The sequence below is a fragment of the Hoplias malabaricus genome, chromosome 4 (assembly GCF_029633855.1).
Source record: "Hoplias malabaricus isolate fHopMal1 chromosome 4, fHopMal1.hap1, whole genome shotgun sequence".
Classification (NCBI taxonomy): Eukaryota; Metazoa; Chordata; class Actinopteri; order Characiformes; family Erythrinidae; genus Hoplias; species Hoplias malabaricus.
Window position 1 is genome coordinate 22,373,474 of NC_089803.1, and position 12,237 is coordinate 22,385,710.

Consider the following 12,237-nt stretch of genomic DNA (forward strand, 5'->3'; position numbering starts at 1 on the left):
TGTGTGTGTGTGTTTCTCTGTATGCCCTCATTTTTCACTCTCTTTCGGCTAAAAATCCACCTTCCCAGTCCAGAACACATCATACCACAACACCAGTACATTCATTTGTATTCTTCTTCTCTCTCTCTCTCTCTCTCTCTCTCTCTCTCTCTCTCTCTCTCTCTCTCTTCCCAATGTTCTCTGTTCTGATCTGACCCCCTTGTGTTTTTCTTCCTCATTAGAAACAGTTGGCAGTGTTACAGCTCAGGTTGGGGTAAGTGGTGCAGTTATCGGTAAGTGGACCCTGCAGTGATCATCTGAGTAAATAAACAGGGAGTTTCTTGAAGGCATTCACAAGAAAAAAGGTTGTTTTAGAGTTTCATGGGAGAGAGTTTCCCAGGATTCAAATGTATTTCACAGACTCTCAGCAGTGGACAATAACAAAGGACGTGCGATCCTTAACCCTCTGACCTCACCAGTGTTCTTGTGGCTAGCAAATCATCAAAGAAATGTTGCAACATGTGATGCAGAGAAATTAAGAACGAAATGACCAGACCTCTGTTGTTTTTAAAATACAGTTATAAAGAATATCAGTTTATTCACACAATATTTTACTTCTTGAATAAGCCAGGTCTTTAGTTCACCCTCCTTCTCCTCTCTTGCCCCTCCTCCTCTTCTTATGCTTTCTCTGGGGACCATGGAGAGTGAAGGGTAGACCCTCAGTCAACTCAGTCAGCACAGAGCTCAGGAGATTGAGCCAGCCTCCACACAGCTAGAGCCCACAACACTGGAGTCGGTTACTCACACAGAACCAGAGCAAGAGAGAGAGACAGAGAGATAGACTGAAGCATAGACATGCTCAGAGTCTGAGAGACATAGAGAGGAGTGCTGTCGCTGAGAAGTTAAAGGTAAGGCTGAAGGAATGTTCTTAATCTTTCTCTTCCTTTTTGTATCTTTTTCTGCTCTTCAGTGTCCTGTTCATCTCCTTTGAAACTGGCAGAGAAGTCAGTTAAATATTATTTTAATATTCGGTAGTTATTCCGTTATTTACACCAAAAACATTAGGAATGAATTTCTCATATTTTTCTCAAAAACAAAATACATTACTGTAACTCAGTTCTGTCCTTCAGTGCTGACCTTGATTGTGTTGTGCACTTCTTTTTCAGTGTAGTGTCAGTTATGAAAATTGACTTTTTTGATCATTAATAAAGCCACTTCTATGAAGATAATATATGTTCAGTGAAATGGCCACCTGTTAATGTCAATTTGACAGCTGACGTGTAGAGTTATTGTTGCCACATTTATAGGTGGGGTACCGAGATATTTCTGAAGTGTTCTGGACCAAGGGGAGAAGTTTAAGAGCCTGATTGGGCTCTTTCTTTATTTTGCTTTAAGACTCTCTAAAATGGAGCTGGAACGTTAAGACTGTTTCCATCTGGACAAGCCATTTAACTCAGATTAAGTACCAGCCTGTATCGCTTATGGCATCTGTCAGGGAAAGTTGTGCTCTCTGTTATGTTACCAAGACAACTATCTTTTATCTTAGTACAAGTGTAACAAGGCACATTGAATGTAAATTCTCTATAGTCTTTAGTGATAGAGACACAGCTATTTATAGTTATGAAGTTGTAGTAATGCATTGGATTTGGGCTTTTCTGGCATCTTTTGTGATGCAGGTATTTGTTGCTGTGTGTTAAATATGCACTGTGTTATTGTTACTGAGGCAGGATAAACATTGTTGTGGGCTCTGTGGGGTGCATTTACAGCATATTTGCGCATGCTTTCCTTTCACAACATTGTCTGAGAAATTTAAGATGTTTATTCTTACGCTACGCGAGTCTGTTTGACAAGCAGTTGAGTCTGGAGACCAGTTTGTTCTGTGTGTGTGTGTGTGGACACTGTTTTGGTGCTAATGAGTTGTTTGAACAGCTCCTCTCCTTGACTGAAAGGCAACTTCAAACAGTGTTGCTCTGTCCTCAGCGTGGGTTAATGCGGTGGGCAAGTATTTGAAAGCAAAGTTGAATCTAATAAATCTAATATGTAAAGAAAGAAAACCATGTCCATTTTGCCCCATTTGAACATGTCAGCAGCTCTAGTCTAGTCTAGTGAAAAAAGGACAAATAGAAATATTCAAAAACTGCTTGGAATAAATCCCTTTCTTTAACTTATTTTAAAAGCTATGATCATGTTTGCACTCACATGTTAAATTACCATTTTGGAGATACATGTTTTTGGTTTTAGACAGTGACCATATTTAAGATAAATTCACTGTCTATGTACTGGGTTACAGCCCCATTGCATTTCATCCACATTCTCTAATTCAAGTGACAAAACATCTGCTGCTTAAAAAATGCATGTGGTTCTCCTTCGTACAATTTTCTTTTTTTTGCCCACGTTTCTTTGTCCATCCTCTTGTTTACTTGTATATCCTCATCCATGAGGAACATGGCCAGTATGAGCTGCATATGTTTCCCCTGTTGTCTATGTCGACCAGATGTTTTGCACATGAATACAAAGTCAAACACTGAGCCTCCCTAACTCCCTACTCTTAAATCTAAATGGTGCACCAACTGGTTCAAAGTCTACATTGAACCTTTATAGGTTCTTCACACCCTCATATCTTAGGGAATTTTTTTTATGGCAGTGCTCCAAAGAACAATTTCTAACTGCTTTAAGGGTCCCCTATTATCTAATCTATATCACCAGACAGTAATATTAAACTCTTTATTTGTGTGTGTGTGTGTGTGTTTTCACAAATAAGCTCAGCTATATACATATAATTCACCTTAGAATAACAAAAAAAAAACAAAAAAAAAACACAGAATGCTTGCATATTATTCCAGGGAGTTGTTTGGCTTTTGCCATGATGTCACTAGGGTGAAACAGTTGTGGTAAGTATTTGCTGATTTATTCCAGGTGGTTGCTAAAGTGCCCCAGGTGTTGTTATGCTGTTGCCAAGTTGTTTCTTGGTGGTTGTTAAGATGAGGAGGTTGCCATAGAAGTTACGACAGCATTTCAGGTTGTTTCCAAAGTGATGCTAAGTGGGCATTATGATGTTGAATTTCATTTCAAGGTGTGTCAGGTGGTTTTTAGTGGGTTTGCTTTATGTGGTAGCTGCTGTGTTACTTACTTGATGGTTGTTCTGGTCCCAAGTGGTTGCTCAGGTGTTGCCAATTACATTATAAATTATGAGATTTTCCAGATTTCTCTTCAATTTAGTTTGGCTACAGATGGCTAGGAATCAAACTTACAATCTTCAATAATAGTTCCAAAATTTAAACAGTGGCACCACTGTCATTTTGTGATGTCTTGCTGTCTGTTTAGCCGATTAAGCGAATGACCGCAATTATTCATTACACAATGCTATTTAATTTGCTGTGGGATGAAAAACACCATCAAGGTCAACGTGATCTCTTGAACTTGGTCATGGATGGCTAGGGCATCAGGACCAAGATCTCTTATTCGTGTAGCATTCTGTACCTTCCTGAGCTGGGTATCAAACCCCAGTTTTCCATGTGGAGGGCAGAATCACAACCACTACGCTATAGCAACTGCAAGCATTTTATCTTATTTTCAGCAATGTATCAAATATGTTTTTGAAGTTTTTTCTGAAATGATTCAAGCTCTTTTCATTACGAAAGACAATTGTAATGTGGACAGAGGAGGTTCTCCTTGTATCTGCCTAAGGTCTTAGGCATGCAGGTTCCAAGAGAACAACCCATGATGAATTTTAGTTTGTGTCTGAAGGGAGTTGTACTAACTCTGCGTCATCAGCTGTTTCCTGCACCCCCTCCTCCAGCTGTGCTGCATGCCAGGCAGATGAAAACATGTGTTTCACATTAAGAGCAGTCCAAAGTGCCCGTGATATGGCCAGGCAGATCTACACACAAACACACACACACACACACACCCCATGTGCTTTCCATCAGCTCTAAAATCACTCTGCTGAATCATGGCATACAGAGGTCTATATTCACCTTTTAGGGTTTAGGCCACTAATGGCACTTTTCCACTGCATGGAACCTACACAACTCAGCTTGACTCGGCTCGGCTCTTTTGATTTTCCACTGGCCAAATCTGGTACCTGGTCCCTGGAACCAGGTAGGTCTTCAGTCCCAGCTCACTCCAGGTTCCAGCCATGCAGAGTAGGTACTAAATGGTGACATGCAAACCCTGCAGAGTGCTGTTTGGCCAGAGAGACATTTCAATCACCATGACATGCAGAGCTCATTCAAATCCAGCACAAACGACTGCTTGTAAAATTTCTTAAGTTACAGTAGCTTTCACATTTGTTTTTATCGGACTAACAACGACATCTCATAACTCTACCTTGAGGTGTTTTAAAGAAGTTTATATGCTCCTAAGGCCGATAGCTGACAAAAATCTCCAGCAAAAGTCGAACGTTTAAAAAGGAAAACTGAGCCGGACCCATGCGATGAAAAAGCACCAACAGTTGATAAATCAGTTCTCCCAGGTCAGTGTGTCACTTTGTGAAAAGGCTGATGCAGGTCATGGCACCATTGTTCACTGAATTGCTCAATGCATGCTACGCACAAAATCGCATACTTTCTTGGAAACTGCTGCCAGGTTGTGGGTTCAAGTCCCGCTCCAGTTGGCTGTCTATGAGGAGGTGTGTTCTCCCTGGGTTTCCTCCTGGTGCTCCGGTTTCCTCCCACGGTCCCAAAACACACGTTGGTAGGCATCCGTACGTTTGAATGTGTGAGTGTGTGTTACCAGGGTGTGTCAGGCACAGCGACCATGAACCGGATAAGAGGTTACAGATGAATGAATGAATGATACTATTTGTATACTGTGCTAAAACGTCAAGGTGAATTGACCAGTAATAGTGCTCCAGATTTACTAGGACACCATCTTTTTATATTAATGTACATTGGAAGTTTAAAGAATACAGTAGTGGTATATGTTTGACATCCAAATATCAATCACAGCAGTAAGGAGCACAACAATGGACTGGTCTTGAGAAATACCACCATCCACTTTTGCCCTGCCAAAGAATGTTTGATGCTCAAAGTTTCCAAATTAAACATGATTAAGCACCATCAGGTGACATCTCTTACCTCAGGTGCAAAATATTTAAAGTATGTAAAGCGCCAGATGGAAATCATTTAACATTGTAACAGCTTTGAATCATCTGTGAAGATATTGCATTAGATTTTGGAATACTTCAGTGAGGATTTGATGGCATTCAATTGTGAGAATATTGGTGATACAGATGAGCTATACTGATGTTGGACCATTTGCAATGCCAATTTACTTACCAGCATGTGTTTTTGGGGATTGCATGAGAAAACAAGAGCACCTGAAGAAAACCCACATAGACAGACACAAGGAGAACACACCAAGCTCCTCACGGTCAGAGAACCTTGGTCCACTTCTCCACAATCCAGTGCTTGAGGGTGTTTAGTGCTCTAACCAGTATGTGGCATTGTGCACGCTGACATCAGGCCCATGTGCTGGTGTAAAAATCTGTATCATTAGAAAGGGTCTGTTTGTATCAAAAATATAGCTCTACAACTTATAAACATCATCAAGTCTTTAAAAATACACTTAACCCTTACTGATGCAAAGAACCATATATTCATTCATTAGCTTATCACTTTGTGTTATCATAGTTCTATATATATCACCTACTAAATGAGATCCTCTTGTTAATAAAGGTGTTTAGGGACCTTCATTTTGAAGAATGGTTGTGGTAAGAGTGCTGATAGGAGGTTTTGGGAGAGTGTATATTACTGCTTTATTTTGACATGTCTGATGGATTAAGTGATAAACCTACTCTCACAGAATGGACCCTGGCCTCTTAATAAAAGAATGCAGAAAGAGGGAGGCCCTGCCCCATTTTCATCAGTGTAAGTTGTGTCTTCCAGCCTGTTTCTCTACTCTGCGTCCAAATCAAACAAGACCAACATCAGGCTGACAGAAAGCTCAGTGGGCAGGCCAAAAGAAAATATTATCTGACTTTCTTTAGAGGTAGCTAACCTTGCTTGAAAGGCACAGAATGTTTTTGTGTACGTCTACACATAGAATCATTTACAAGTTTGGACACATATTCAAAGAACATGTTTTGTTGTTTTTATAAGTGATGAAATGGAACAATGATCAAATTAGCTTTATATGGAAGATATCTGTGTAGTAGAATTCAGTACTGGAAATAGTATATATGAAACATAAACGTTTTCAAAGGCTATATTTTATGCAATTTCTTCTCACTATTCTAAATGCACAATGATGGTGCTTCAACAAAACATTATTTTTTTCATACATTTGCACACCACTGAAACATTATAGCAGATAAAAGAGTAATAATAAACTTTATTAGCTTTAAAGCGTGTGCTTTTGTTTACCACAAATATTGTGTACACAAATTTCCAACAGTTTGAATACAAACATACTAATACATGATATAGAAAACATACATGTTCAGCACATTTTATGGAAGTTATAGCAAACATTGGAGTAATTATAGTAATACTGTTTATTGATTTTATTGATTGGCACACTATTGTCACAGTCACACAACTCCAGGGACCTGTAGGTTGTGGGTTCAAGTCCCGCTTTGGGTGACTGTCTGTGAGGAGTGTGGTGTGTTCTCCCTGTGTCTGTGTGGGTTTCCTTCAGGTGACTGTCTGTGAGGAGTGTGGTGTGTTCTCCCCGTGTCCGTGTGGGTTTCCTCCAGGTGACTGTCTGTGAGGAGTGTGGTGTGTTCTCCCTGTGTCCGTGTGGGTTTCCTCCAGGTGACTGTCTGTGAGGAGTGTGGTGTGTTCTCCCCGTGTCCGTGTGGGTTTCCTCTGGGTGACTGTCTGTGAGGAGTGTGGTGTGTTCTCCCTGTGTCCGTGTGGGTTTCCTCCAGGTGACTGTCTGTGAGGAGTGTGGTGTGTTCTCCCCGTGTCTGTGTGGGTTTCCTCCAGGTGACTGTCTGTGTTGAGTGTGGTGTGTTCTCCCCGTGTCCGTGTGGGTTTCCTCCGGGTGACTGTCTGTGAGGAGTGTGGTGTGTTCTCCCCGTGTCTGCGTGGGTTTCCTCCGGGTGACTGTCTGTGAGGAGTGTGGTGTGTTCTCCCTGTGTCTGCGTGGGTTTCCTCCGGGTGACTGCCTGTGAGGAGTGTGGTGTGTTCTCCCCGTGTCCGTGTGGGTTTTTACAGGTGACTGTCTGTGAGGAGTGTGGTGTGTTCTCCCTGTGTCTGCGTGGGTTTCCTCCGGGTGACTGTCTGTGAGGAGTGTGGTGTGTTCTCCCTGTGTCTGCGTGGGTTTCCTCCGGGTGACTGTCTGTGTGTGAGTTAATGTGTGTGCATTGCCTTGTGAAGGACTGGCGCCCCCTCCAGGGTGAATTCTATAAAGTTGCTTTATGACAACAGCAGCTGTAAAAAAGCCATTTAAAAATAAATCTGGAATGAATTAAATCGAATACTATTTGCAGTAGATTAATATTACAAATTAAATATTAATAATAATGAAAATATTTAGAGGTAATATCCTGGTTGTATGGATGGGGACACGCATTGTCTTTCAAGAATTGGCATATCATCACTTATTTTAAATATATTAAACACACATTAAAATCAACCCACAGGGAAATCTGAAATCTACTATTGCAGTGCATTTGCATTTAAACCTGACCCAGTCTGGGTTTAATTATGCACTAGCACATGAGACCATACCTCTTGCCACAACTTCCTCATCTTTTTTTTCCCCTCCAGCCTTCTTCTTTCTACCTCTGTTTTACTTACTTTGTTTAGGGAAGTGGAAAAATGGAATATAATGCCAGAGCATTAATTGTATTCAGCTGTTATTCTCACTCTCTCTCTCTCTCTCTCTCTCTCTCTCTCACACACACACACACACACACACACACACACACACTTCCTCTCTTACTCTCTCTCTTTTGATGTGTGGGGATATTATCTGGTTCTCATGGGCCTGCTGGGGTCTTGGCAAGAGGTGAGATTTGGGGGTGGGGTTAAGTGAGAGAGGTTGTTATTGGAGTTTTGTTGAGAAGTGTGGTGTGATGAGTGTTGGATGACACACAAATCACAAGAAGAGGAACTGTGACATTTAAACTTAAAGAAATCCCAAATGTATAATGGTGACTAGGAGCGTCACAGTCACTACTGGCAAACAACTTTGTCATCGTTAGCTCAAAAACATCAAGAAACCTATTTTCATTTTGTCATTTTTCCTATCATGACCTCATTTGAAAATGATTTTGTCCTTTACAAACACATGACGGGACCCACTTGAAATGGCTAAAAGTTAGTTTAAAAAAGTTACACTTTAGGCTTGGTGCAATAAATAAATTTTGGAGAAACAAGTGTGGTTCTGGAACTGACAAAATTGAAAAAGAGAGAGTCATTGAGATGTTTTTTGTGATTTACTAAGCTAAAGTGAATGAGAGTGAAGTAAAATAAATAAAAGTAAAATAAAATGAATGAGAGAGTGAGTCTGTTTTCACACTCCTCTAATGTAAAGCCTTTGGAATATTATCTTATTTTATACTTGAAGTGTATTATTACCATTTATTTTATGCTAGGTTTTTTTTTTTTTGAGGAAATAGCGTCATGCAGTCCAGATGCAGCTCATTCCCCAGCTCTACACATCCGGTGTCTTTTCCATAGATGATATTTTCTGGAATTCTCGGGTGACATCTCTCTGGCTCGGTGCTCATCCACAACAGCTGAATACAGTCATCCTGAAACCAAAGAGTCATAGTGTCTCTGACCTATTAATTCAGGGCTTTAAATTGCAGAGGAGAAATGCTGGGCTTTATTAAGAAAGGAGGAGCCATCTCATTGACCACTGAACTTGAACTTTATTTGACTTTAATTTTCAAATCTTTCCAAAACACGTTTAATGCCAGCAATTTATCCCTAATGTGTCTTGGAAGAAAACTGACTTAAAGCCACATCTAAAAAGAGTCCAAATCTCTCCTTCACCACACACTCATTCTTTCACTCTTTCAGACTTTTTTTATGACTTCTTTTCAAAACGAAGGAACTTAAAGCCACAGTTTCCTACCCAACTTTGGAAAACAGAATCAGAGTCCATGCAGATGTAGGGCATGAAAGTAGTTATGGTTGTATATCCTGTATAAACACACAGAGGAGCTGAGTTTCCATTTTCTCACTGTCCACAATGCGTTGTATTGTAGGGACACTTGACACTGCAGTAGTTTAGAAACCATCAAAGGCATTTACCTTAATGTTATGCTGTGGCTATGACTCTGCTGATGACAGTGGGGATTGTTGTTTCTATTCTATTCATGATTGTAAAAAATGATCATAATTAAATGTTCTATAATATTGCATTTCAATAGAAACTTCCATGTTTGTAGACACCCACTTGCTCAATATTTCTTATGACCTTAAAGGAACACTACGTAATACTTTCACCTTAAAATCACAGTTTCAAAATCATTGTGATGCTTCAATGACCTGTAATAGAGTGAATTAAGTCTCTGTCATTGCTACTCCAGGCTCAGCACTGCAGAAACTGCACAATGTAACTTTTGGAGGAGAGTAGGAATCCCCTTCCCCACTTCCCAGTGATTTCAATGCAGTGCTGTGAAAATGACTTACGCTAGGGGGAACCCCAGGAGTAAAACACTCATATCTTACCAAGTGTTCCATTAAGGGTATCATACCCTTTGCTTTAGTAGCAAATTCTACTCTTCTAGGATGGCTTTTGATTAGATAAACAGGTGTGAAAATTTGCTTGTATTTTGCCAGAGAACATTAGAGAGGTACTGGATGATTAAACACTTCTTATTCTAATAGTACTGAGAGGTACTCCATCACTCCAGAGCATGCAGTTCCAGTATTCCAAACACCAGTGGAGTTTTTACTCCTGTAACCCATGCTTGGCACTAGCTATGGTGACCTTAGACTCGTCATCTGCTTCAGAGTGTCACATTCATTTACACTGCTTTCCTGTGAAGATTAAAAAAAACTGTTTCAGCACTGGGTGGACCTTAAAGTAGTTGAACTCACTAATTAGAAGGGGTGTGTCTAACCCTTGGATGTGTTGTGTGTCCAAGTCAGGAACCATGTGTTTTAAACAATGTAGAACATGAAGGCAAGTTACGCAGCAGAAATTAACTGTGCGGGGAAAGATGTCTGCGGTTGTTCTATACGGGACAGAGCCTGACGAGGCCAGCTCAGGTCTTCAACTCAGGTTCTTCAGCCTGCTGATTCTCCCACAGTAAAGTTTATGCAAGCTTGTAAATTCTTGTTCATCTCTTGTCATATTCTAGTAACAGTTCCCGGTGCTGATACTTCACTGTGTTGTTGTTGTCATTGTTGTTGTTGCTGTTGGGGAGAGACGGCTGGTTTGTGGTGTGCTCTGTCATGTTTTAGGTGGTGTTTCAAGACAGGAAGTGGTCTCCACCAAATCCTCAAGTGAAGCACTTTTTCGGATTTCGCAGATTTTGCAGCAGGCTTTCCAGAGTGAGTTGGAAAATACATTGCTGCTATTTATGTGCCCGTAAGTCCATGACAATGACTTTGTTATTGAATAATTTTACAAATGTGGTTGATGTTTCTGACACATTGTGAGACTGAAATACTGTCTCTGTAATTATAAATGAGAAAAAAGAAAACAGAGAGGAATGCAATTACGTTAGAATGTGTTCTTGCCAATGGGTAAACTATATTTGGAATGCAGCTGATTTATGTCTCCTTGTCATGGCTGTGTAGTGTTTTGCATTTCTTTTTTAGTATCAGTTTGATCTTCTGTTGCTTGCAAAATACATTAAGAATTTTTTTAGACATTTCCAATAGTTGTATTCTCTAAAGATTTAATCAGAACTGTGTTACAACTTGGAGAAATAAAGCACATCTGATATGTTGCTAAGAGAAGTGATATAGGACAAGGTCTCTATGAGTTCAGTGGTATTCTGTTTGGGGTCAGTAATAGAGTAGGCTGAGTTTTGGTTTTTGGGGGTCTGTAACAGGGAGGAGGGGTGGGGGGAAGGGGAGAGTGAGCCCAAGAGCTCTTTAGATAGCAGACGTCTTGTCTCAAGGGAATGAAGGGGTGAAAAAAAAAGAAAAAGGTTTATTTTAACAAGAACACAGTGGATCACTTTTCCCATAACCCATGCCAAATCTCAGCTTGTAGGGGGAGCAGACCCATATATTAACCCTGTCATGTACAAGTGGTAATGGTGGGCTGGAAAAGTGAATGAAAAAAGCCAGTGAAAAAGCAAGTCACGTGATTGAGTAGGAGGAATTATTGCCAGCTCACCAAATATATTGGTTATTAATTATATTAATTATTTGATTTTGGACTCCACCATTATTTTTTTCTTAAATTCCTATGACTCAGAAAGCATGTTATAAGCCCTATTCATTTTAGTTTGTTCACTTTGCTGCTTAAGTACACAAACACCACTATTGTGCTAAGTGGCTGAGTAACTCTTAAGTCATAGATGGACTGTAGTAGAGTTTCAAACCAGTTGGAGAGTCCTGGTCATGATAGGAAGTTAACAGAAACAATAAATTAAACAGCAGATGTTTTGCTTTTGCATTAGTCATCAAACAATCACATGATTTAACCTTTTCTGACTCACAGTAGAGTCAGATGAAGCAGTAAAAACTGCTTCTTACCTCTGTTGAACTGACATAAGGAGGGAAACATATAAAGACACATGCTTACAGCAGCAAGTCATAGAAATTGATATTAGAGCCCTGTAAAGCGCTCTAATTTCAATTCTAAATCACTGATAGGTCAGATCAAACATACATTTAATGCCTTTATATGATAAATGCAAATCTCATATGGAGTAAATTACTGATAGAAAAAGATATAAGATGTAAATAGCTTGGGTTTTTAGGTGTTTGTGTGATTTTTTTATTTTAGTTTATTTCTTTAAATGTATTGGTAAAAATATGTCTTGCTTCATGGAGAAACGTTTACTCAGATATTTTCAACAGCAAACCTCAACCAGATAATGTTAGGGGCCTTCCTAGTCCTCTTAGGGTTTTACCCCACATTACTGACTACTAGCTCCACAGAGAGTCACAGGGCAAGCAGCGTCCTTGTTACTCTTATAAAATAGCTTCATGGAAAAACACTTTATGTGAACGTATTTATTACAAGTAGAGCTGACTACAGTTCTGCCTGCAGGGGGCTGCAGAAAGAGGTTCACTGGTGTGCAAACTTTTTAGAAGCTATGAACTCACAACACACATTAAAACCACTGACCACTGCCTTGGTAAAGTCAAACCAAAACAATTCTGAGAAAATAAT

General features: G+C 39.9%; 1 protein-coding gene across 1 annotated transcript in view; it reads left to right on the forward strand.

Annotated features, from left to right (window-relative positions):
- Nucleotides 1-428: 428 nt before the first annotated feature.
- The window catches only part of pdgfrb (platelet-derived growth factor receptor, beta polypeptide), a 41,541-nt gene continuing 29,732 nt past the window's right edge, over nucleotides 429-12,237 (forward strand). Inside the window, exon 1 of the mRNA XM_066669461.1 lies at nucleotides 429-887. The gene's annotated coding sequence lies outside the window, so the exon portion shown is untranslated. The remainder of the gene's footprint in view (nucleotides 888-12,237) is intronic.